The 25,842-nt window shown below is 35.5% G+C and overlaps 1 pseudogene; it reads left to right on the forward strand.

Annotated features, from left to right (window-relative positions):
- The first annotated feature begins 14,238 nt into the window (after window positions 1–14,238).
- LOC141496811 (large ribosomal subunit protein eL6-like) lies at window positions 14,239–15,093 on the forward strand (annotated as a pseudogene).
- The last annotated feature ends 10,749 nt before the right edge of the window (window positions 15,094–25,842 follow it).

A 25,842-nucleotide genomic window follows, 5' to 3' on the forward strand; every position in this document is an offset into this window, starting at 1 on the left:
TGGTAATGGAATGAATTCTCCCATAAAACAGAAGTGGAAAGTGGAGTACATTGAAAACCAGAATCTACTATATGTAGTGGCAGCAATCCACTCTCAGACAAAGCAAAAGCAAAAATAAATCCAATTTAAAGAGAAAAGGAAGGAAATCCTACTACAAGTACCATAGACAATGAAGTAATACCAATATTAAACCTATATCCACCAAGTCGTATGACATCCAGCTACTTAGAGGAGATGGTCCATGAGTTGCAGGAAGAAATAGCAGATTTATATGAGTGGGGTACCTCAACCTCCCCTTTTCGGTACTAGATAAAATCTAATCACAAAATAAACAAGAAGAACATTAAGGAAGGAAGCAGCATTTTAGAAATTTTAAATGTGATAGACTTCTAGAGGGAATTGAATATATATATATACATATAGATATAAAGATATATATGTATATATATATATATTTATACATGTATCCTTTTTCTCAGAGGTGCATGACACTTACTCAAAATTGACCAATTAAAAACCTCACAATCAAATGCAAAGAAGCAGAAAAATTAAATATTTTAGGTAATGATATAATTAAATTTACATATAAAATAGGATAATGCAATGAATGACTAAAAATTAATTAGAAACTAAATAATTTAATCCTAAAGAATGAACAATCAATAGAATCAGATTCAATCAATGATTTTATCAAAAAGAATGACATAATGAAACAATATGCCAAAATTGATGAGTTGCTATCAAAGCAGTTTTTAGCAGAAATTATTTATCTCTAGATGCTTACATGAATAAAATAGAGGAAAGAGAACTCAATGAATTGGGCATACACTTGAAAAACCTAGGAAATCAGCAAATTTTTAAAAAAATTCTATACATAATTAAATAGAAAATGAAATATTTTGAAAATCAAAGGAGAGATTAATAAAATAGAAAAACTATTAAACTGATAAACTAATAAAAAATAAGAGTTGATTTCATGAAAAAATAGATGAATCTTTGGTTAATTTGATTATTAAAAAAAGAAAACCAAATTACCAATATCAAACATGAAAAGGGTGAATTCACCACCAGTGAAGAGGAAATTAAGGCAATAATTAGTAGGTATTTTGCCCAACTGTATGCCAAAAAATCTGACAATCTATGTTAAATGGATGAATAATCACAAAAAATATTGTCCAGATTGACAGAAAAGAAAATAAAATATTTAAATAACCTCTTTTAGAAAAATAAATTGAACAAGTCATCAATGAACCTTCTAAGAAATTATTTCCAGGGTCAGATGGATTTACAAGTGAATTGTACCAAACAATTACAAACAATGAATCTACATAATATATAACTATTTGGAAAGATAGGCAAAGAAGGACCCCTTCCAAATTCTTTTTATGACACAAATATGGTGCCTGTACCTAAACCAGGAAGAAACCAAAACAGGAAGAAAAATTAAAGATCAATTTCCCTAATTAATACTATGGCAAGCATTTTAAATAAAATATTAACAAAGAAATTACAGAAATTTATCAATTATTTCCTATTAATCTTGACTATAGCTTAATTGTATATACTTATTCATAGTTGTTTTCTCCATTAGACTGTCAACTCCTTGCAAGTTGTGGTCCTCTTTTGCCCTTTTTGTATTTTTATTGCCAGTACTTAATATTTATTGATTAAATGATTCCTCCATTAGAATGTAAGCTCTTTGAAGTCTTTATTTATACACAAGGCATTTTTTTCACATGCCTTGCACATATGTTCTTAATAAATATTCTTTCTGTCTCTGTTTTTTCCTCTCCAATTATATACTATGTAAATATTTGCACTACTTCCATTCCAGGGTTATTGTGAAAACAAATACCATGAGGATGTGTGGATTTGAAGGCACTGCATTATTGGACTTGTGATTTAATTAGTTTAGAAAATTCCATCCACTAAAAAATATCAGGAACTCTTTTGCTTATGACAGTGAAAAGTTAAATAATTTTCTCATCTTGTGAGAGAAGGATTCAAATCCAGTTCTTCTTACCTCCTCCATTGGATTCTATCCATTGTTGTTTGTCCTTCATTCTGAAAGAAGTTCATTATATCAGGGAAGTGATGCCATAACAAGGCAAGGGAGTTGAATTGAGAGGATACTTTACAAAGTCACCAACCTCACTTTTTATGTTGAAGTCAACTGTTTCCAGTGACCAGATATAGATCAGAAGACAGGAGATGGCCCTGGATACACTGAGAGACTTTAACTTTTTAAAACTAAGTTTTTCCCAGGTCACAGGTTGACTCAAGCAATGTCCATTGAATCATTAAGGATGAGTAAGTAGAAAACTTAACAGAAAACATTATTAGCTGCTTATATGATTATAAAGAAACCAAGACTCAAATTTTTGAAATGCAAGAAAATTTAATAATTAAAATATACATTACATATCTTACTAGTTGGAAAAGAAAATCAAATTGATAAGCTCAAACAAAAGGCTTGAGTCTAGAAATGAATGGAGATCATCTGGAAAGGAGTACCCATAATTCTTTCTTCCGCTCAGTTACTGAAAGAAGATGGTGGAGCTAACATACTTGAGTCAAATGATCTGTTTGTTGAATTCCCTCAATCAGAATCTATTTAGATTTTTCATATTTCAAAATGACATAGGAAAAATCCTGAAATAACTCTCAGTAAAACTTTCAAAATAAGAAAAAGTACATTGCTTTAGCACAAATCTAAAATTAGCACAATATATAAAGCAGATAACTATAAATATTATACCAAGTATTGAGAATACAAAGAATAAATGAGACATATCCCTTGTCCTCTGGAGCTTTTAATTGTGGGATGGAGTTGTTTTTTAGGTGGAATGGTACATACACACAAACAAATAAACACATACTATAATACAGAACATTAGCACAAAGAAGAGATCCAGGGAAAGTGTTATGAGAAATCTAAGAAGACATGTCAGAATCTTTGAAATCAGAACAATATTTTACACTAGAAACTGGCCAGGCATATATTAGGAAATTATATAATTTAATATCATCATCAGCTGAATAAAGGGAAGGAATGAAGCGTGCATAAATACACATACTCAAGCACATCAAGACTTATATGCTTTCTCTTTGTAGTCTTTAGGGACTAGGCAACATAATAAAAAAGTTAAAAATCTATTATATTGTTGAGTATAGCTGCCATTATTATTATTTTGGACTCAGAATTCTTGAAAATGCTTATGTGGACCACAGATCCCAAAGATCCCCAGACCACCACTACATAATTTGATCCACTTGCTCACCTGTAGAGTTTATTGTCCCATTTTAAAGAAAACTTAAACCTAGAGAGGAAGTATATGTTGCTCAAGACAATACAGCAAATAATGTATTTGTGGTAGAGATAGTAGTCAGAAATAGGATCCAGGTCTCTATACAAACTTGACATCTGACTCTAGATAAGCTCAACTGGCATCTTCCAGAAACATATTTTGTGGAAAATTGTGGACTTTTGCTTTGGGATTTCTCTCCAGAGTATTTGTCAATTTAGATAAGACTCCAAGACCTGACTATACAGCCAACAAATGTAAACTGTTTTTTTTCAAACATGAATAATTATGGGGATTTGAAAGACATCATTGATGCCTGAAGAAGTTTAGGAGAGACATGGCCTATTTCAACCCAGAGTCAATAATTTTGAAATTATATGACATTAAAGGTGCTTTCAATGGGGGGGGGTTCTCAGAAGTCAAAATTTCTTGGCTATTCCTTTGGCTATTCTTTGAAGTCAAAATCCTTCTCCTGGGTTGTAGATTGAGTACTACATGAATCACTGACTGAACACTGATCTCAGTCACAGATTAAGCCCTAACATGAGTCATGGACTAGACCCCAAACTATCTTTATGGGATAACACCTGTACCTTACCAAATGTTGAATAACAGATCTGAACATAATCTTGTGCAATGTAATTTTGGTGGGGTTAGAGGGGTCATAAGATAGTCTTATGACTCCTATGTGCCTCTTTAGAATAATGTTTCTAAATTCATCAAATTAGATACCTAAAATTACAATGGAAACCAAAAATATTGAAATAATGAATTATTTTGCCCCATCGAAGTTCAGAGATACCCTGAAGTATATTCAAAGACCCTAGATTAAGAAAAGTTGGTGTAGAGAGTATTACCCTTGTGTTATATGATGTGCAAAGCCACCAAATGAACCATTTATTAGTTTTTTGTTGTCTTCTCAAAAAAGTACCAAAATGGCATCATTATGTTAAAGTTAAAGTTTAGTGTGTCTGATCATGCCTGATCAGACCAAAATGAAATTGGAAGAGTCTATCACCGGATGGGCACAAATAATCTCTATGAATATTTGGAGTGGAGAAGTTTCTAAAATTTGCACATCTCATGTTTCTTTTGAGTTATTGCAATTCTGCTTTGCTTATAGAGAACAGTACCCTCCTTGAAATGGGTGTATCATATTGGGTAGTTCTGTACTATTATCTCCTAAATCTCAAAATTAATGCCAGAGTACTTCAGAGAGATAGTGAGAGTGTCCTTTTATTGCTTCTTTTGATCTTGTGAGTTCTCCTTGTGTGATTTCTCCATAAGATAGTCTTTTGATCAAACATACATTTAGCATTCAACAAATATGTCTATCACATTGGAGTTGCACTCTTTTCAGTTAATTGTGAGACATGGGAGACATTGTCACAGAACCATCTGGCATTTGAGCAATAGTTCAAAAAAAAAACACGAGTATGCAATTTTTTATAAACTTCTCCACTCCAAATATTCATATGAACCATATTTCCCTGATCTATGGTAAAACTTTCTGAGCATTGGTCTGTTCAAGAACAGTCAGACCCAATGTTCCTTGACCCTAATATATTGAACTCATTTTGGTTCTCTGAGCATGAAGATGGATAACCAACCTACCAACCAAGAATTTGTAACATTTTTAATGAAATGATTATAGCTTCAATTTTCTATTTTGAAAAGTATTTGCCAATTTATTTAACTATTCATCCAATGCGAAATGATTCTTGGAAGATACATACCTGGAGGGGAGGCAGATATTGGCCTTTTTTTAAGGATAGGAAGAATATAAGGTGCTAGCAATTTAAGGTATATGGTTATCCTATTCCAGAGTCTCTTTTACTTTATCTTCTTTTGGCAACAGACTCATTCTGGGTCATAATTCTTCCCTCTGAAGTATGGGATATTTACGGGATGCAGAAAGAATATTCTTGAGCTTTCTCTCCCCTAGATTCTCACCTGCCTATCTCAGATCCCTTCCACTTTCTAAAATATGATACTAGAAAAGCTATGATTGTTCTTGGAGTTGTATGCTAAGAGAATCTCTTTCTGCAGCTTCTCCTTTAATAAGTCCAATCCTCTCCCCACACATGTGGTACAATAGTGGCCAATTCATTCCTCTTTCCAACAGGTAAAAAAAGCTCATCACAGTCTTGAAGTATGCTTCCTTTCTCCAGCTGGTCACTGTCCAGATGATTATCCCATTACTCTACTACTTGTCCCAATTTTAAAAATTCTAGTTAAAGTGTTAACTCCCCTTATAACTTAAACATCAATCATGTAATTTTTCACAATTTTTTATTTCTTTTCTAGCTGCATTGATTTTGTTTGTTCAAAAGTTTTAAATTAAATATAATTGACATCACTATTTTATCTTTTTTTGAGCACCCCTATGCTTTACTTGTTGAAGAATAATCATCTCAATCACACTTTATCTTTTTTTCCCTCTCATGCTGTGATCTTTTCTATTTAGGTGAGGGTCTGCCTTTTCCTACTACCTTTTCTCTTAACTCCTTTCCATGGGTTCAAGGTTCTTTAACATTCTTGGGAGTGACAATTGTGATTCTGTCAGGTGGGTTTGGAGAAATGGAAATTGTTTTCTATTAATTGGTTTTCTGCAATTTCTATCATGTAACATTAAATACCCTCTGCTGTTAGAGCTTTCATCTAAAAACAAAGTGAAGTTCACCTTAATCATACCTCTAGTGTAGTTATTTGCTTTGTTGTATTTTTCTTTTTTGTTTTTTGCTAACATTGGGTAATTAATATATGATGGAAGATATTGGACAGTTAGTGGTGAACACAATTTCATGTTTGACTGTTAAGCCTGGAAGACAATAGCACACACTTGATAATGCTATACATTTTATAAAGTACTTTCTTCATAACTGCTCTCTAAAATAAACCATGAAAGAATTATTATTTCCATATGAGTGAAGAATAATTACCTAGAATTTAAGAAGTAAATGTTTCTCTTAGTATAAAAGTCTTAGAAGTCACTAGGAAGAGACTGATAAATATAGGTTTTGGAAAGGAGTACAAAACCTTAGAACAAATGACATTGGACTTTGAGGCTTAAAGGGATATTGGATTGCAGAATATAGACCCCTAGAGGTAGAAGAAGCACTAGAATCCAGAATACTGAATTAGGCTTGGAAGGGACTTCCTCCTAATGGCAATCCTTCACATACTTAAGGAAATCATCCTCCATTAGGCAGACAGTAAAAACAAACTAAAGAATCCAAAACATTCATTAGATCATGGATAAAATTTTATAGAAATAACTGCCTGGTTAAAATTATCATTTGAATATATACCAGTCTCCATTGGAGAAGCGAGAACATTTTGTCATTTAGGAAGCCCAAAGGATGGATTCCCTTGAAGGGAATCTTATTAGCACAGCCCTCATTATCACAGCAGGTCACAAGCGTCCCACTGTTTCTCATTCCCCATCACCTTGTTAGCACCCCATTCATTCACTTCCTAGCCTAGATACATTCATATTCTTTTAAATTCTTGCAAGGAAAAAGGACTTGGAACTTGTTGTCAAAAACCATTGAAGGAGAGTACAATGGCAGAACAAAGAGAAACCTTGAATAAACCCAGAGATGGTACCACATGCTCCACTTCAGAGAGACAACCTTTACTTGACTTCAATGAAAGTTCTGTCTCCCTGAAGCATAGTTAGTTAGTTCTGAGAGTTGAATTCTAAACTGGAGCCTCAGATGAATGCCAAAGTCAATCAGAAGACAAAAATGGTGCTTAGAGGCATATAAACCCAGGATAGAATGGGTGTGTTTGTTTCAGTGGTCACATGGAAGAAACATGAGGAAATGCCTCAGGACATTATAGAATAATTGAGGGCAAGCATTGGCAAAACACCAGGGGTAGCTGTTGTTATAGGAAATTGATTGCCACAAAAAAAACTGTTAACTTCCATTTTGAAAGAGTGGAATCTTTTCCCAAAAGGAAAGGGATGATGGTGTGGTTATGAATATGTATTTCTTTTTTTTTTTAGGTTTTTGCAAGGCAAATGAGGTTAAGTGACTTGCCCAAGGCCTCATAGCTAGGTAATTATTAAGTGTCTGAGGCCAGATTTGAACTCTGACTCCAGGGCCAGTGCTCTATCCACTGCACCACCTAGCTGCCCCATGAATATGTATTTCTTTTTTTTTTTAGTTTTTTTGCAAGGCAAATGGGGTTAAGTGGCTTGCCCAAGGCCACACAGCTAGGTAATTATTAAGTGTCTGAGACGGGATTTGAACCCAGATACTCCTGACTCCAAGGCTGGTGCTTTATCCACTACACCACCTAGCTGCCCCAAATATGTATTTCTAAGAGGAAAGAAGAATTATTTCTTATTGTCATCATTATCATCTATATTTCCATTAACACTATCAATGTAATTATTTTCATCCTTGTCACAGTTATCTCCCCACTCTTCCTTTTTGCTTCTTCCTTCCCAACTTCCCTCCCTTTCTTCTTTGATGCCGAGGTATTGGGCAAAGTTTAAAGTGTATAGAAAACTTTGTTCATATTCTCAAGAAATTCACAATGTAGATTATGTGACAAGTGATTTGGAGATATAATAAAAGAAAAAAGTGACTTGTAGTTTGAGTGGAAAAGTTTTTGTTGACTTGGAGGAAGGAGACAAGATAATTCTTCAAAGAGAAGTATCATGTTCACTGTTTTCTGTTTTTATTATCATTTCCTCCAGCACTATCACATTTACTTCCATGGTCACCTTCTTCACCACCACCAACACCTCCTGTGATATATGAACATATTGAGATTAAGATGTATTGGATTACTTGTCCAATTCACAAGCCTACTAAGTAGAGGACACAAGAGCAGAAAGAATATGTCTATAGTAGTTCCAAATATAGGTTTAGTGCCTTTCCAATACACACACACACACACACACACACACACACACACACACAAACACACACGTAATTCTCAAATTGTTTTGTGTATGTGCACGTTGTATTTCTTTAAACAGAATGTGAAACCAGTTAAAGGATACTATTTCTTCCTTTTCTACTTTGTCTACCTCTTGAATAGTGGGGCATTGGGCTGCCCAAAGATTAGGACCTTTGTGCTTCTTGGGAGACATCTATTATCTGGATAATTATTTCCATTTTTTAGAAAGCTCCATTTATAGAGGTATTGGTTCCAATATCAGCATTTCAGTGTGATTCAAAACAGAAAGATAATTCTAGCATCATAGACATATAATTGGAAGGGAGTTCAATCTCATTTTAACAAAAACACTAGACAAGAGAAATAACTTACTCAAGAAACACATGCCAAAAAGTTCAGATGGAAGAGTCCTGAACTCACCCTGTCTAATTCCAAAATCATTGTACTTTGAACTGCCTCATATTGTGATTGTTGATGAGATGTTGATGGTGATAGTGATAAAGCTTACCAGTGACAGTGCTTACCAGCTGAGTAACTCATTTAAACCCTTCTATCTTCAGTTTCCTAATCTGCAAAATGGGCAGAATATTTGTGAGTCTATGTGTGTGACAGCTTCCTAAAAGAATCATTGCGTGCAAAATATGAGTATGGTGTTGATTCTGCCTCACATCATAGTTACTGATCTACATATTTCATCCCCTCTATTAGGTGATATGCTCCTTGAAGACAGGGATTATGTTCTTTTTCATCTAAACCCAACTCCATGCTCACAGCATATTAATGATCTTGTCAACGTTTGTTGGTATGGATGAAGGTGACTAAGTTGAAAACAGTAATGATAATGGTTATGGAGATGAAGGAGAAGATTATGAGGATCATAATCCAAAGTATTTCTACAGTGCCTTATTCTTTGGAAACTATTTCCATAGCTGTTATCTCATTTGATCTATTAATGTTTCCACTCCCACAGTGAGTAAAATTCCCTCCCACAATCAGAGACGAAAGGCCAAGAGGATGAACAAACAGCCATCAGCCATCCTGACTCCATTACTTTGCATTTGACACACTCTCTAAGCTGCTTTTGAAGTTGATTGGCCCCCTCAGCATCCCGACAAGTTTCTGTCAGTCTGTTTGCTACTCAAACCACAACAAAGCCACTGCAGAGTTGACCTTGGGCACCGGTCCATGGCGGCATGCTGTGGATATGGCTTGTGAAACTTCGAGCTGTCACTGTGGCTGGGGGGAGGAGGCTCCAGGGAACCTCTGAAGCTGAATTCTCCTAATTGGGCATGATTCGTGAGAACGACTCATCATTCCTATCTGAACATCAGAATAGCAGGTACTGACTCTGTGTGGGAACAGAGGTCAGAGAATCTAAGAACTATAGAACTCACTGACAGGGAGAGACCTTAGATCATAGGACATAGAAGCTCAGAGTAGAAAGGGACCTCTGAACACAAAGTATGGAAGTATGGAACTGGATGAGATTTTGGGACATGGGGTGTTAAAACAGAACATCAACACAAGAACAGACATTTGAAATCAGCCTTCATATTATTTATGGGGAAACTGAGGTTCAGAGAACAGAATTGCCCAAGACCATGCAACAAATTAGTGACAGATCCAACGATAGGAACAAGATTTTTGTTCTCATGATTTTCTTTCTCTATCTGAATGTCCCATTGCAAGATAGATAGATGATTTAATTTGGCATCTGTACTAGCAGATTCCTGAGTGATTGACTAAATTTTGTCTTAAGTGACAACTCTAAAATTGCTTTGAATTCCCTGTCCCCAATTTCCTGAATCCCTGTGCCACAGGTCTGACTTTCCCATTCCCTTTCATTGTTGCAGTCATACAATGAAGCACCTGACCAGTTGTCAGTAAAAAGAATTGCATATATATGATCAATATTATTGTTTGATAGATGAGGATATGTTGGGAAAGATGAAGTCAAATTGCAAGTGATCAGAAAAAGCAAAGATTTGAAGGTATTCAGAGAAATATGGGAAAATTCAATCAAGCAATCAATTAATAGTCATTAATTAAATAATTGGTATGGTCCTGGCATGTGCTAAGAATTGGAATACAAAAATAAAAATGAAACTGTGTCTACCTTTGAGAAGTTTACAATCTATTGAAGGAAATTATATGTATCCATTTAAGTATGTGTAAAGTTAATATAAACTGAAATGAATGGGGGAAATATGCTAACTTACATAGATGATCTATCTGTCTACTACAGATAAATATGCACCCACATATATGAATGCATTAGTGTGGATCCAAACATGTATAGGTGCATATATATTTTTATTCCTGCTCTACTGCAGATGTTTTTAAGACCTTGGGTTCTAGAGAACATAGCAACAAGAAGGAAAGGAAACACATACCTATCTGCATGGTTTAGTAGCAGCATGACTGATGATGGTGTTATTTATTAATTTAGGAGAAATGAACAAAAGATGAGAGCTGTCGCAAAAGGACAAATGTAGAATATAGTGCATGAACTGAACCTCGAAGGAAACTAGGAATTTGAAGAAGCAGAAGATAAGAGAGAGTGTGCATTCCAGGCATGGGGGCATCTCACTGAAAGGGTTCAAAGATAGGAGGTGGAGGGTCATGTGTGAGGAATAGCAAGAATATCAGTTTGGCTTGCCTGTAGAGTATGTGAAAGGCAGTAATGTTTAAAATGGTAACTTAAATGAACTGATAAAGTAGGACAAAATAATATAAATTAAAACTAAACTAAAACTAAAGGCATTGAAACTCTTATTAACTGTTTTGACCAACTCAGTCCTAGAGAACAGATGATGACATATATACTGACTTCCTCTCAGTAGAAGGTGGAGAAATATGTGGGTGGGATGTTGCATATGCTATTAGATTAGATCATATCAGTTATTTTTTGCTTAACTGATTTCTTTGTTAAAAATGAGGCTCAGTGAGGAAGGAGAATATTGGGAAATGGTTATGGGATAAAACAAATTATAAAAAAAATCAACATAGTTTTTTATATTTTAATGTAAGTGTATTTCATGTGAAGAAAAACCAAAAGATGATGGGATTGAAGAATTTCAAAGTTGGGAGGGACCTCAGCAACCATCAGGTAAAATCTATGCAGAAATGCCTGCCATAGCATCCTTGACAAGAGATCCCTCCACTGAACCCTTTGGCACAATAATGGTTATTAGGATATTTTTCCCTATAATGAAGATAAATCTGCTTCTTCCCATCTTCCACCCATCACCCCAGATTAAGATCTATGCCTTGGAGAGAAAGACTGGAAGATGAGGGAAGACCTCTTTGGCAACATATCTAATCTCTATTCTTCCTGACAGCTTTTTAAGACCAAGGCAAAGGATGACTAAGTAGTCACTTGAATTCTGAACAATATGGCTTCTTTATAGAAGACCATATTTTTAATGATTGGCAATCATAACTGACTGATTGTTTATAATAGCTTATGTCTGGTAATTGGTTAGTGACATTTTGCAGATCCACTATTGGAATGTCTTCGATCCAGGAGAACTTGGAGCTTCCTCACCATCTGTGTATTTCACAGAACAGCTTTTCTTAAGAGGGAAACTATATATATATAAAGGAGGGGTTGAACCATCCTATTTAATTTTGGAGTCTCAAGTAAATGAGACCACTTATTGACTGATTGAATGAAACTGAATGTGAACAGAAGCTGTACAGTTCCTTGAATTAATCAAAGTCATTGTATGAGAGACTGAGTTATAGAAAGGGGGGTTGGGAGATAGTCCTCAGAGATTTTGAGTATATAGATTCAAGAGGTTGGAATAAGTATGGGATTCTTAGAACACCTTTGGGGAACAAAGGAAATACCATTATAGATAAGAGAGATAACAAGGAAACTCATTTTGCTTTCAAGGCATCTCTGGGAGAAGGACCCAGGTTGAGAAAAATCACAAGAAAAAAATTTTTTCACCATTTCCCATCTCAAAACTTGTCTGTACATGGATACTATAGGGTTTACCCAACTGTTTCCAGTAAAATGAATTTTCCCTCAACCACAAAGAGACAAGGGGTTAGCTAGGAGTATATAGAAAGATAAGGCAGAGTGTACAAACTCTTTGTTAGTGTTGGGAATTTTCCAGATTAGGTGCTCAGAGTGATTTTGATGACATTCAGAACTTTTCATCTAGGAAACCAAGGAGACTTAGAGGGCATTGTATTTCCTACAACCTTAAAGTATTGTAATATAGTGTTAAATGTATTTATATACATACATTTATATAATACATATTATATATATATATATTTATATATGATACATAACTATATGTGTAGCACTCTGACATCATTGTCTAAGGGTCAAGTCTATTACATTTTGCAACCCTTTCCATAATGCTGTGATTATTTTATGAACTATTCTTCCTGCATCTAACCAACTTCAATCTGCTTTAGTTGATATTTGTCTTCACAGGTTTCTCTAAAACTATTACTTTTATCATTTCTTTCAGTACAATAATATTCTATTGACCCAATTGATAAATGGTCAAAGGATATGAGTGGACAGTTCTCAAATAAAGAAATTAAAGCTATATATATATATATATATATATATATATATATATATAATCATATAAAACAGTTCCAAATCATTATTGATTAGGGAAATGAAAATGAAAACAACGATGTGTTATCACCTAATACCCATCAGATTAACCAAGATGAGAAAAAAAGGAAAGTGATTAATGTTGGAGGGGTTGTAGGATGCTTGGGACATTGATACATTGCTGGTGGAGTTGTGAACGGATCCAATAATTCTAGAGAGCAATATGGAACTATGCTCAAAGAGCAATTAAAACTATTCATACCCTTTGACCCAGCTATTCCAGTCCTAGGTCTATAACCAGAAGAAATTATACAAAAAAGAGAAAAGTCCTATATGTTCCAAAATATTCATAGAAGTTTTTTTATACTGGCAAAGAACAGGAAACTGAGGGGATGCCCTTCAATTGGGGAATGACTAAGCAAGTTATGGTACATGAATATTATGGAATATTATTGTTCTATATGAAAGCATAGATGGTCAAAATCTAGAGAAGCATGAAATGACTTAAAGGATCTGATGCTGACCAAAGGGAGCAGAATCAAGAGAACAATGTATACATTATCAACCTTAATGGAAGCAGCTCCTCTTAGCAGTTCAGGGAGCTAGGACAACCATATTAGACCAGTTATCTAGAATAACATAAACAAAAAAAAAAGAAAAGAAAAAAGGAAAACAATACAGAATCCAATTAATACGTTATTCAAAGTATCTCATATATCTCTTTCCCTTATTCCTAATTCCATATACTGAAAATGAGTCGTATGCAAACATGTTTATCCAAAATATGTTATGTACAATGCTAACCTAACTATTCGCTGCTGAGGGGAGGGGGCTGGGAAGAGGGGGTGAAAAGAAATTTTGCAACTTAAAGTTATACATGTGCATATGGATAAAAAAATTTAAATAAAATAAAATAAATATTCTATTGGTAACTATTCATGCCACTTATTCAATAGCTATCTGCTTGTATTATTGTTTAAATCAGGGTTCTGCAAACTACACTCTATCCCACTGATTTTTTGTAGTGTCAGCAAGCTAGGCATGATTTTTACATTATCTAACACAATAACACTTTTTTCAAAATATAAAAATATTTTAGCTCAATATTGGCATCATACTTGTCCCATGGGCTATAAACTGATCCCAGTTTAATCCTTATCTCTCGATCTTTTTCACAAAAGGAGTATGATCACTTTATCAAAAGTTGCTGTAATATTGAGGTAAAAACTATGCACACTTCATTTCTGTCATCTAATTAGTTTAGTAAGCCTCTCCAAATAAATGAAATTGATTTAATCTGGAATGACTTGTTCTTAATAAACAATGTCTACATAAACAAAGGGCCACAGTTGCGCTTTGAAATTGTTGATACCTTTTCAGCAAATATTTCTTTAAAAACTAGGTCTAACTCTTTCCCCTTCTCTCAAGATGGCGGACAAAATCCCCCCAAAACCTCCAAAGGAAAAGAAGGTCAGAAAGGAAAAAAAAGGAAAGGAAGGCCAAAAAGGAAGATGGGGCTGAAAAGGTGGTGAAAAAAACCTTGAAAGCATTGCAGTCGAAACCCAGTCTTGGCCCGAGGGATCGGCAGATACTCCAGGTCTGCAATGTATTCCCGCAGAGCCATGTACAAGTGGAAATATGCTGCACCAAAAACCCAAATTGAAAGGAAAAAGAAAGACAGGGTGCGTGCTAATATCTCAAAGGCAGTTGGTGGTGATACAAATGGAGGAAACCGAGTGGTAAAGATTCGCAAAATGCCCAGGTATTACCCTACTGAAGATGTGCCGAGAAAACTCCTAAGTCATGGCAAAAAACCCTTCAGCCAGCATGTGAGGAAACTTCGCTCTAGCATCAACCCAGGCACAGTTCTGATGCTGCTCACTGGCCGCCACAGGGGCAAGCGTGTGGTTTTCCTGAAGCAGCTGGCTAGTGGTTTGCTACTGGTAACTAGACCTCTGACCATCAATCGGGATCCTCTACGAAGGACCCATCAGAAATTTGTCATTGCCCCCTCTACTAGGGTTAACCTTTCTGGTGTAAAAATTCCAAATCATCTTACTGATGCTTACTTTAAGAAGAAGAGGCTCCGTAAACCCAGACACCAAGTAGGAGAGATTTTTGACACAGAAAGTGAAATATGAGATTACAGAGCAGCACAAGGCTGATCAGAAAGCAGTGGACTCTCAGCTCCTGCCCTAAATCAAGAAAATTCCTCAGCTCCGCGGTTACCTGCATTCTGTATTCTCTCTCTCCAATGGAGTTTATGCTCACAAATTGGTGTTCTAAATGCCTTGCAGGGAACTCTTATTAAAATATTTGGAATGGCGAAAAAAAAATCAGGTCTACATTTTCCCTGGCAATGGTGGTATCTATAGTTTGCAGACCGTTCTCTGTAAAGGCAGATATCTTGACTTCCAATTGATTGTTCTTTCTACTATTCATTTTTAATATTTCATTTATTTGTTTTTTCAACTACATGCAACAGAAGTTTTTACCAATCATCTTTTTGCTAGGTTTTGAATTTTACCTATTTCTCCCTCCCTTCCTTCCCTCCTTAACAAAAAGCAACCAGATATAGACTCTACATTTATAGCCATGCTAAACAATAGATTCATATTGATCATGTTGTGAGAGAATAATCAAATTCAAATGGAAGAAAGAAGAAGAGAGAAAAACTAACTTTTAAAAATTGAAGATAATAAGTTTTGGTCTTCATTTAAACTTCAATCCCATTTCTGGATATGGATGGTATTTTCCTTCCTAAGTCTTTTAAAATTTTCATGGATTATTGTACTACTTCTTTCTACTATTCTTAAGTTGTTTTGGCTCCTCAAATTTCACCTGCTTTACCTGATGAGGTTTAGTTTCTTCCTGTCAGCATGTCACTGGTACTGTTGGACTGGATAATCTATGAATGCCATGATGCTAATTTGCCCTGGCTGCCCCTCACTGAGTTTTTTGGTAAAGTTGAAAAAACAGGAAAAAACTTTCTAGTGGTCCTTGTGGGCAGGGTCTATGGCTTCTTGTAATACCAAGTAGTAGAAATAATTTTGTTGGACATAAAGTCAGAGGACTTTGCTTCTAGTCCCATGATAGACCTTTGAAAAATTAATTCATTTCACTGAACCTCAGTTTTGTTAGTGGTTCTCTTTGGGAACAAGTATGAACACAAAAACAACAGCAAGTAAGATAGGTAAAAGAGTAAATGACTGAGGAAACAGAGAGTATTGATTTTTCTCATCTCAAATGTGATTGACATTGAGTGGATTATGCTATATATCCTTTCAAGCTCTGCCCTTCCAATTGTTTTATGTGCTATATTCCAAGGTCACTTCTAGCCCTGACATTGAATTTCCATGTTTTAAAGCAGTTGTTCCTAAAATGTGAATTGGGGACATATGAGGATTCCGATAGACCCTTTTAAGAGAATCTTGTAGAGTCAAAATATTTTCCTAATAACAGTAAAACATTTTAAGTTCTAATATCATTGTTTGAGGGATTTACAAAAGCATTTGAGTGTATGCCCCAAGACCAAAAAGCTTGAGAAGTACTGTTCTAAAGTAATTTCCCACTTTGACATTTCATACTCTAAGGTTATTTCCAGATCTGACATTTGATAACTCTATATTACTATCATCTCTGCTCCCTAGCTACCTACCTGATACCTGAAAATTAGGCACCTGGACTGTTGTGTGTGCCGAATGGATGCAGATGTGTCCAACTGTGCAAGTTGGTCAACTGTGGACCTGCCATCAATGCTAATGAAAAACAGCTGCTCATTAAACAATAGGAAATTGTACCAAGTGCTTTGGGATACTGTGATGTCTTTTCAGCTCTAGGCCCCTTAGCCATTATAAGCTCATTACAGGAGTATAAAGTCATGTTAGACAGTATCCTGGGGTGCACTTTTTTCACATGAGCTGTGGTTCATTATGTTACCATTCTTTGCCTCTGGAGGGGGAGCTACCAACAGCAGGTCCCAGGGCACCAGTATGGCTGAGCTAGTCAATCAATCAATTAACAGTTATACACAAAGTACTACGATAATGATGATGTGATTACCTCACATATGATTGGTACATTATAAAATACTTGGGGTTTAGAGAACTGGGTTCAAATCCTGACTCACTGCTTATCAGTCTGCAACACTGAACAAAGAATATAGATATCTGAGTTCAGCTTCATCTTCTGCAAAATTTGGGCACACAATTCTTTTCAAAAATTTTTTTAATACTGAATTACATGATCACCAAAAAAGAATACTTCTTCACAAAAATAGCTCAGAAATTATGAATATATTACATATAGTTTTCCTTTAAAAGTTTATAATAAATTTGACATGTTACTTTCAAAGTCATCCTGATTGTCTGTATTCCTTTATGAAATGCCTTCGGTTTTCTTCTGTGTATTAAAAAATGCTTTGATGACCCAATTTTCTTTCATTGCTTCTATTTTTTTTGGCAACACTACAGTTAGCTGCCACCCCCAAATCACTCAATAGAAAGGAAAGAAAAACATAATCCGTGTGAATAAAAATCATGGTCCAGGAGGATGTAGCCACACATTTTCCATGCTCCAAAATATATATTTATCCCTCTTCCTCTTGAGACAATTACCTTTCTGTTAACAGATGAGTAACATGCCTCATATCAGTATTTTGGATTCTTTACTGTCTATTACACTGCTTAAAGCTTTAAAGTATTTCCAAGTTGTTTTTCTGAATGACGTTGTTACTGTTTAAATTGTTCCCTTGGATCATCTCACTTCACTCTTCAGTTCATACAAGTGTCCCTAGGTGTCTCAGAAATTGTCCCTTTTTATGTAACAACAATCTTCCATTGCATTCCTGTAACATAATTAGTTCAGACATTCTGCAACTGATGGGAGCCCATTGTTTCCATCCTTTGATTCAAGAAAAAGAGCTAATATAAATATGTATAGATATTTTTTCCTTCTTTCATTGATTTCTTTGGCATGTAGATCTGAATGTGGTATTTCTGGATGAATGTTATCCTATAGTTCCAAACTGCTTTCCAGAATGTCTGGACCAATTTGCAGTTCAATCAACAATCCATTCATGATTCTTACTTCTTACAGCCTTTCCAAAAATTGTCAGTTTTCTGTTTTGTCATCTTTTGTAGATAAAATTTTTCTACTACCCACCTCAAAGGAGTTTTATGAGGGAAAAAGTTTTGAAGCTAGGTGGCACAATGGATAGAACACCAGCCCTGGAGAGGGAAGGATTTGTGATCAGATTTGACCTCAGACACTTAATAATTACCTAGCTGATACTGGACATGTCACTTAACCACATTGACTTGTAAAAACCAAAAAAAAAAAAGATTCAAAGAAATGGGAGAAAGGATTATAATGACACTTGAGAGATATAAAGCCCCTTCCCATTCATTCTTTTTTTTTTTTTGGTGAGGCAATGGAGTTAATTCAGATTTAAACTCAGTTCCTCCTGATTCCAGGGCCAGTGCTCTATCCACTGCACCACCCAGCTGCCTCTTTCTCATTTATACTTTCATAGAAGCTGCCTTATTACCTTAAGTTTCTTAGTGTCTGGAAATCTCTTAAACACTACTTATCCAACTAAAGCCTCCACTTATTAGTGTTCTGATTGCTATCCTTAGTTTCCCAGAAAATGACAGTCTCTTATTCCCAAGAACAACTGATAATTTAAGTGCTAATTCCCAGGATCATGGAATGTCACAGCTGGAAAGAACTTCAAATATCAAATAACTTAACCCATACCCAAAAAGTGATTCTTCAGGAAGCATCCTCAAGAGGTGTTGTATGACCTCTGCCTAAATTGGTCCAGTGATGGGTGAATTACTTCATCTTAACAAGAATTTATTAAGCAGCAGTTATGTCCCAGGCATCATGTTAAGTTCTAGAGATACAAAGAAATGATAAAAATGAAAGAACAAAGAAAGAGACCAGTTCCAGGTGTCAGAAGCTCATATTATAATGAAGAAACAACATCCACAAACATGTACAAACAAGAGAGATAGAGGATAATTTAGAGATAATCCTTAGATGAATGTGCTAGCATTAAAGAAGATTGAGGCAGGCTTCTTGGAGAAGATGGGATTTAAATTAGGACTTGAAGGAATCCAGGATGTAGAGATGAAGGTGAGAATTGTGAAATGGGGGAGCTGCTGCGGAAGCTCGTTTTTCCATATGTGACAACTTTGATCATTAGGAAATTCTTTATGTTGGGCTTAAAGTTGTTTCTTTTTAATTTGGAAAACAATCTCAGAGCAGTAAAGGACCTTATGATTCATACAATTCAAACTGGACTTGAACATGAATTTCATCTACAAAATGCTGATTCCCATTGTATAGTAAGTAGAAAGAGTCCTAACTTGAGTCATGGAACCTGGGTTCAAATTCTACCTCTGAAACTTGCTCCCTTTATGACCTTGGAGAAATCCCTTGAACACCTTGGATCTCTATTTCCTGGTCTTAAAAAAAAGATGGGGTTAGTGTAGCTGACCTATGATCTCCCTTTCTATTCTATTTTTATAATCCTGTGAACCCTAGAAAGCAGTTATTCAGTTTTCCATTAAAGGTTTCCAGAGAGAGAGAACTCGCTACCTCTTGAGGCAACCTGTGACATTTTTCAACATTTTTCAATGTCTGGAAATTCCTTCTTATATCCTGTTGAAATCTTCAGCCTTCACCAACTATCTGTGGCTTGTTTTTGAGTGTCTGAGGACAAACAGACAAGGTCTGCTTCCAGCTTCCATATGATAACTCTTTAAATATCTGAAATCAAATTGCCCGTCTTCTCTTGTCCAAAGTAAATATCCTCAGTTTCCTTCACTTTGTCCTCATATGGAATTCTAAGCCTACCTTGTCTTGCTTTCAGTGTTTTCCTTCCATGCTTACCAAATCCTATTGAATTTGGCATCATATGATCAGGCATCATATTAGGTAATGGGGACACAAAGATAAAATGAAAATTAGTCCTGAACTCCAGGAGCTTACATTCCATTAAGGGGGATAGAACTTGCATAAAGATCAATGTGTAAATAAATTATCATAGATTCAGTGGTCTGTGGATTTAAGTACTTGTAGATATCAGAGGAAAATTCCCTTGATATTTCTACTTTCTTACTGAGCCAAGAACAAATAGCTCAATAGTAAGATATTGATTACAAGTTCATGGTCACCTTGTTATCTTTGGGGTCCTGGCTTTTCCTCTGCAGGGCTATAAATAAAAACTGTGACCCCACTCAGAGTTGCCAGTCAGAAAGAAGCCAATTCTGAGGAATAGCAGAGTCTGAGGCATTTGCTTCTGGGTGAATTCCATAAGCTCCAGAATATTTGACCTTTCAAAAGAGAAGAAAGTCCTTGAAAGAATTCTCTGTCTCTCTGGAAAAGTGGGGATGCCATGCTGTTCTCCTCACCTTCTGTTCCTATTATCTTTACCATGACCATCCACTAAGGTACTCTAAAAAAATCAAACTTTTATTATCTAGAGTTCCCCAGCAGCTGCCATCCTGTTGGCCACAATAGGTGAAAATTAAGAAGGTAGGTCATAACAGAGACAGCTTGTGTGATCCTCCAAGCATTATCTTGGCATCCTGGACATTTCTATGTCTGGTATTCAAGGATCTCAACATCCTGGTGGTACTAGTCCTACTTTTTTCACTTAGCTAATACTCTTCATGCATTCTGCATTCCAACCAAAGTGATTTGCCCTCTGTGCATACTTTCTGTTATCCTGCCCAAGACTTTCCCTAAATCTAATCCTCATTCTTGAACCATCCTTTCTTCTTTACCTGCCAGTTTACAATTCATTCTTTAAATTGATACCTATCTAGGAAGTCTTCTTTATACCTTCCCAACCCCATTCATCATGTCTATTGTCATAGACTTTGCCTTATTTGAATTCTGACTTTCCCTTAGTTCTGAGTATGGGAATCTGCACAAAATTTTGTATTATATTGCTGGATTGAGTTGTATTATATTAAAGGCTACTAGACTATACCACACTGCAGTGCATTGCACTGTACTGTACTGTTATATTGTACTTTGTTGAGATATGTTGGGTTGTATTATTTTGTTTTATTAGTATTGTACTCTGCTGGTTATGTTGTATTGGGTTGTAGATTAGATGAGATGGAACTAAATTGGGTTGCTTTGCATTAGATTACAATATTTTGTAATGCTTTTGACCCTGACTGATTCTTTGTAGAATGACAGTAAAGTCAAAACTGCCAATGAGGTCTAACGATTTAGTCTTGTAGGGTCTGTCTACTGTGAAACTGAATCTCCAGATGGGAATGTCTTTCGTGGTATCATAGACTCCAAAAATCGAAGGGGGCATAGTCTTACCTCCTCAAGTGACAGAGGATAAAATTAAAGCGCAGATGGGTGAAGATGCTTAAGTTCTCACACTCAGCAAGGAGCAGAACTAATATTCATTAGAATATAGATGTAGACTTTAGAAAGACCATTGAATCATCTGATTATACCCTCTCATTTTATAGAAGAAGCTCAGGTTAAATGATTTGTCCAATACTGTCTAAGAGGCAGCATTTGTTCAATGTTCAGCTCAATGTCAACAAGTCTCATCAGAGAAGTCTTCCCATACTAACTGCCTTGGTTCATTGTTTTATTGATGATGTTTTCCATAAGTATAGACCTATTAAGACTCAGGAATTTGGTATTGTTTGAATGAGTATCTCAGAACATTGAAGAATTTCATGATTTGTCCATTGCTGTTTACCATTAATGCTATTTCATAGAACACAAATGAGCAACTCTGTTTCTCAGAGCATAAAGTCTCCCTCACATCAAATTTTTTGTGCCTTAAGTTCAGACTTTAAGATCACAAGGTCTCATTGTTTTGGAAACTATAGGACACTAACCTTTATGAGTGGAGACCACAGAAAATTGCAGTCTTTGATCTGAAATTGAACTAGACTTGACTAAGCCAGTGAGAAGTTCACTTAGATTAAGGAGGAAGGGAACCATTTGTTTTTTTTTTAATTTAGTTAATCTTGACATATTCTGAACTCAGTTACTGTATTTAAGGAAGCAACACAAGTATATACATGTACAAATGCCCCCTGAATTTTGTCATTCTGGATGAAAGACCCTGTCCTAGATGCTTTTCTGATATTCATCTCCAGATTTGTATTGAACTTGAATGAGTGTTAGAGAGAGGCAGAGATCAACATGAACAAAAACATTCCAACATTCAGAGCTATCTAAAGACTTTCTTAGAAATCTGGTTGTTTCCCAGTCTGATGTGTTATATTGTGATGTATTGTATCATACAATACTGTATCGTACCAGAATTTATTTTTAAAATGTTTTATTTTTAAACAGTTGTTGTAGATTTTTTAAAAGTTATTTTCATCCATATGCATATGAACATTTTTAAGATACAAAATTTCCTTCCACCTTCCCTTCCTACCCACCTTCCCTCTGTGACGAAGTCAGGTTAGCATTGTACATATATATTTTGATAAGCTTGTTTACAGATTAGTTATTTTCAGTATGAGGAATTAGGAATAAGGGAAAGAGATACATAAGAAATGATTTTTATAAAATGTTCATCACATTCTGAGACGTTGGTTTTTAGGGTATGTTTTGTTTTGTTTTGTTTTTCTTCCTCTGGATAGGTATAATATAGTCCATAGCTAGTCTAAAAGAGTTATCCTAGCTCTCTGAACTGCTGAGAGGAGCTGCTTCCATCAAAGTTATTTATCTCATAATGTTGTTTATGTGTACATTGTTCTCTTGGCTCTACTCCCTCTATTATAATGTGTTGTCTTGCATTGTATCACATTGTATTGTCTTAGATGAGATTTCTGAATTAAGTGGGAGGTTAGACTAGATAATTTCCAAATCCTGTTCTATAGCTAATGATATAAAATATATCAGAATGTAACAGAATGATTTTAAGATTCAAAGATTGAGTAATAATGCTGCTGAGATTCTAGTACTCTTATCATTCTCCCACTTTCATTTGATGATTTTGGTTCCAAGATTCCATGTCTTTGATTCTTACATATGAATATTCTAATAATATACCTGTGACATTCTAATGTTTGATGAATATGATTTGGGGATTTTTAAATTTTGAATGTTCTCTGAATCTAAAATATTTAAACACACCATGGTTATGTGATTCTCAATTTCTAACATTCTATGATTCTATCATTCTAAAATTCTATGACTGAGATTTTCTGGGGATTGCTAGGTATGGTTTAGGCAGGGAGTGAGCTACAATGCCACCTCTGATGGGATGCAGTTGTTAATCTTCCTTTTGAGCAGCTTTGACCAGCTCTGAAGGCAGACTCAAAGTGCCTGGGCACAGCTACTTCAATCAGAAGGGAATTTTGCTGAGCACCAGGGATTTAGAGCCTCCGGGGAGAAGCTAATAGCAGCTTTTGTCTGGAGGGAGATTGGGAATGTAAAATTTGGAGGAAGGTGTTAATGGAACTAAGGTAAAAAAAAAACAGCCAGCAGATCTGTCCCAGGGGAAGAAAAGGACTGTGCAAAAATTTCCCCTTTTCCTATCCTTTCTTGTTTTTCTCCTTTTTCTCCTTGCTCTTTTCCCTGCAGCCCATCTGGAATGACTGGGCTGGTTCTGAGCCTGCCATTTAGCCTGACAGTGGCTCTCCCTCCCCTTTCTTTTCCCTAAGTTGGTATCACCTACGAAGATCAGCTGTAAGACAAAGACCACTAGACTATCACATTGTCTGAATTGTTTTTTCTTTTTCTATTCAAACATTCATTGTGCCTACTATATGACTAAACATATGACAAATTCTATCTTCTTTGAGTTTCACAAAAACTACTGGAAAGTAGGTGCATGTGCATCTTAGGTTTAAAGAAACCGAGGCAGACAGCTATTAAGAAATTTGTTTAGGGTTCAATCAGAGAGTTTCTATGGTCAAATTTGAACTCAGGTCTTCCTGACTCCAGGCCAGAATATATTGTACCATCTTTGCTGTACCATCTTTGCCATTGGAACTTCTATCTGTCTGTCCATAGACAAATCACTGATTATCTCTGGGACTCACTTGTCAAATAAAAGGCTTAGTTTAGATAATCCCTAAGGTTTCTTCTATTTCTGAAATCTATGCTTCTATCATATTATGAGCAAGTTCTGTCCAGGTCTAGGAGCTTAGACCCTGATAATGTTTATTCTTCATTCTTTTTTTTTTTTTTAGGATTTTGCAAGGCAAATGAGGTTGAGTGGCTTGCCCAAGGCCACACAGCTAGGTAATTATTAAGTATCTGAGGCCAGATTTGAACTCAGGTACTCCTGACTCCAGGACAGGTACTCTATGTATCTGCACCACCTAGCCACCCCTATTCTCCATTCTTAAAAAAGATCATGACATCAGGGAAGAGATGCCATAATATGGAAAGAAGTTGGTTTAGAGTGATGGTAGTTGTGCAAATTCCCCAGCCTCATTTTTTCCTCTGGGGTCATCTGGTGGTCAGATATAAATATAATCCAGGATGGCTGGAGATGGCCCTGCATGGGAGAACAATCAAGTCAGCTAATGAAGCTATATTGCAATGCATCACATGCATCACATTGTATTGTATTAGAACAGATTTTGAAATTAAGTGGGACGTTAGACTAGATGACTTCCAACAAAACAAACTTTCCATAACATAGTACAATGAAAATAAAATGATTGCATATGAAAGTGCAAATATACCATGTACCTTAGATATAACCCTTGTACCAACTGCCCTTCATTCTTTTCCTCACCTCCCAGTGTCTTTCTCAGCTACCTCATCCATAAGATTCATTCTCATCTCCCCCAGCTACTATAGAATTTACTTCTGACACCTAAGAAAAATTACTTTTATTTTGTATGTATGTATATATTACAGTCAATCCTCAACTTTCCTTTTTAATTTTTGAAACTTCAAATATTCTCATGATTTTATTAGTAATCTCATCTTGCAATGGTAACAGCACACATTGGGGGAATTGCTAGGTATGGTTTAGGCAGGGAGTGAGAAAAAAATGGGAAATCTGATGCCTGCAAATTTATGGAACAGCTGGTATTCTACTAGATACTTCAATGGTCATCACTCTAACATTGTAACGTAAAGAGCTCCCTGTACACTTATTATATTCACAAAAAAAGAAACTATTAATACATGTTTGTGAATCTTCTCCAATAAGTGCTAAAGTAATTTCTCAAGAGGAGGATGAGAGAATCAAAAAACAATGGAAAAATGACTGTTTGAGAGTAAATGAGATGTGGTCATTCCCACAATTTTGTAGATGCTTTCATGCGAAAATAGAGCACCCAATTTGCCCCATATCTTTTCCTTGGGCATCCAAATTATAATATCCAAACTTTGTAGAGTTCTGAGATCATTTGGAAACCAAGGACCCATCCTGAGGCATGTGCTTTTCATTGGAGAACATTTACAGGGATATTAGACATGGCAAGTTTCTCCTTTTCCTTTTTTTACCTGTGAGTACTTTTGATATAAATTCCCATTCTTTCCCTGTTTCATTTGTCTCTGATTCTCCTCTTCATTACATTTCATGGATTATTTCATGGATACTATAATAGAAAAACTGTATATTATCAGAATTAATGTTTTGTGATAATGAATTGTATGCAGAAAAGGGTATTTTCAGCAATCTCTAAGAAATGATTATAGTTTTTATTGGTGCTAACCTAACACCATATTTTCCATAGTTTTTTATGTATCAACATTCACTTTTTTAAAACTTTCCCACATTTTCTAGAAAATTATCCCTCTGAAAGCTGAGGATTGACTGTATTTATTCATGTCTGGAAGTATTGTTTCTTCAGATGGAATGCAAACAAGCAGAAGAATTGTTTAATTTTTGTCTTTGCATCTGTCCCTAGTGCCTGGCATTATAAGACTCAGGCTCTTTGGGTGAAGGAAGACTGAGGAGACAGAGTTGTACCTCATCTCAGATTATGCAAACACTCTTAAACTGGGTTGAGCACATACACTAAGTGTTTGCCTGTACTACCTCTATTAGACTTATAAAGTTCA

This window comes from Macrotis lagotis, chromosome X (genome assembly GCF_037893015.1).
Source record: "Macrotis lagotis isolate mMagLag1 chromosome X, bilby.v1.9.chrom.fasta, whole genome shotgun sequence".
NCBI classification, from domain to species: domain Eukaryota; kingdom Metazoa; phylum Chordata; class Mammalia; order Peramelemorphia; family Peramelidae; genus Macrotis; species Macrotis lagotis.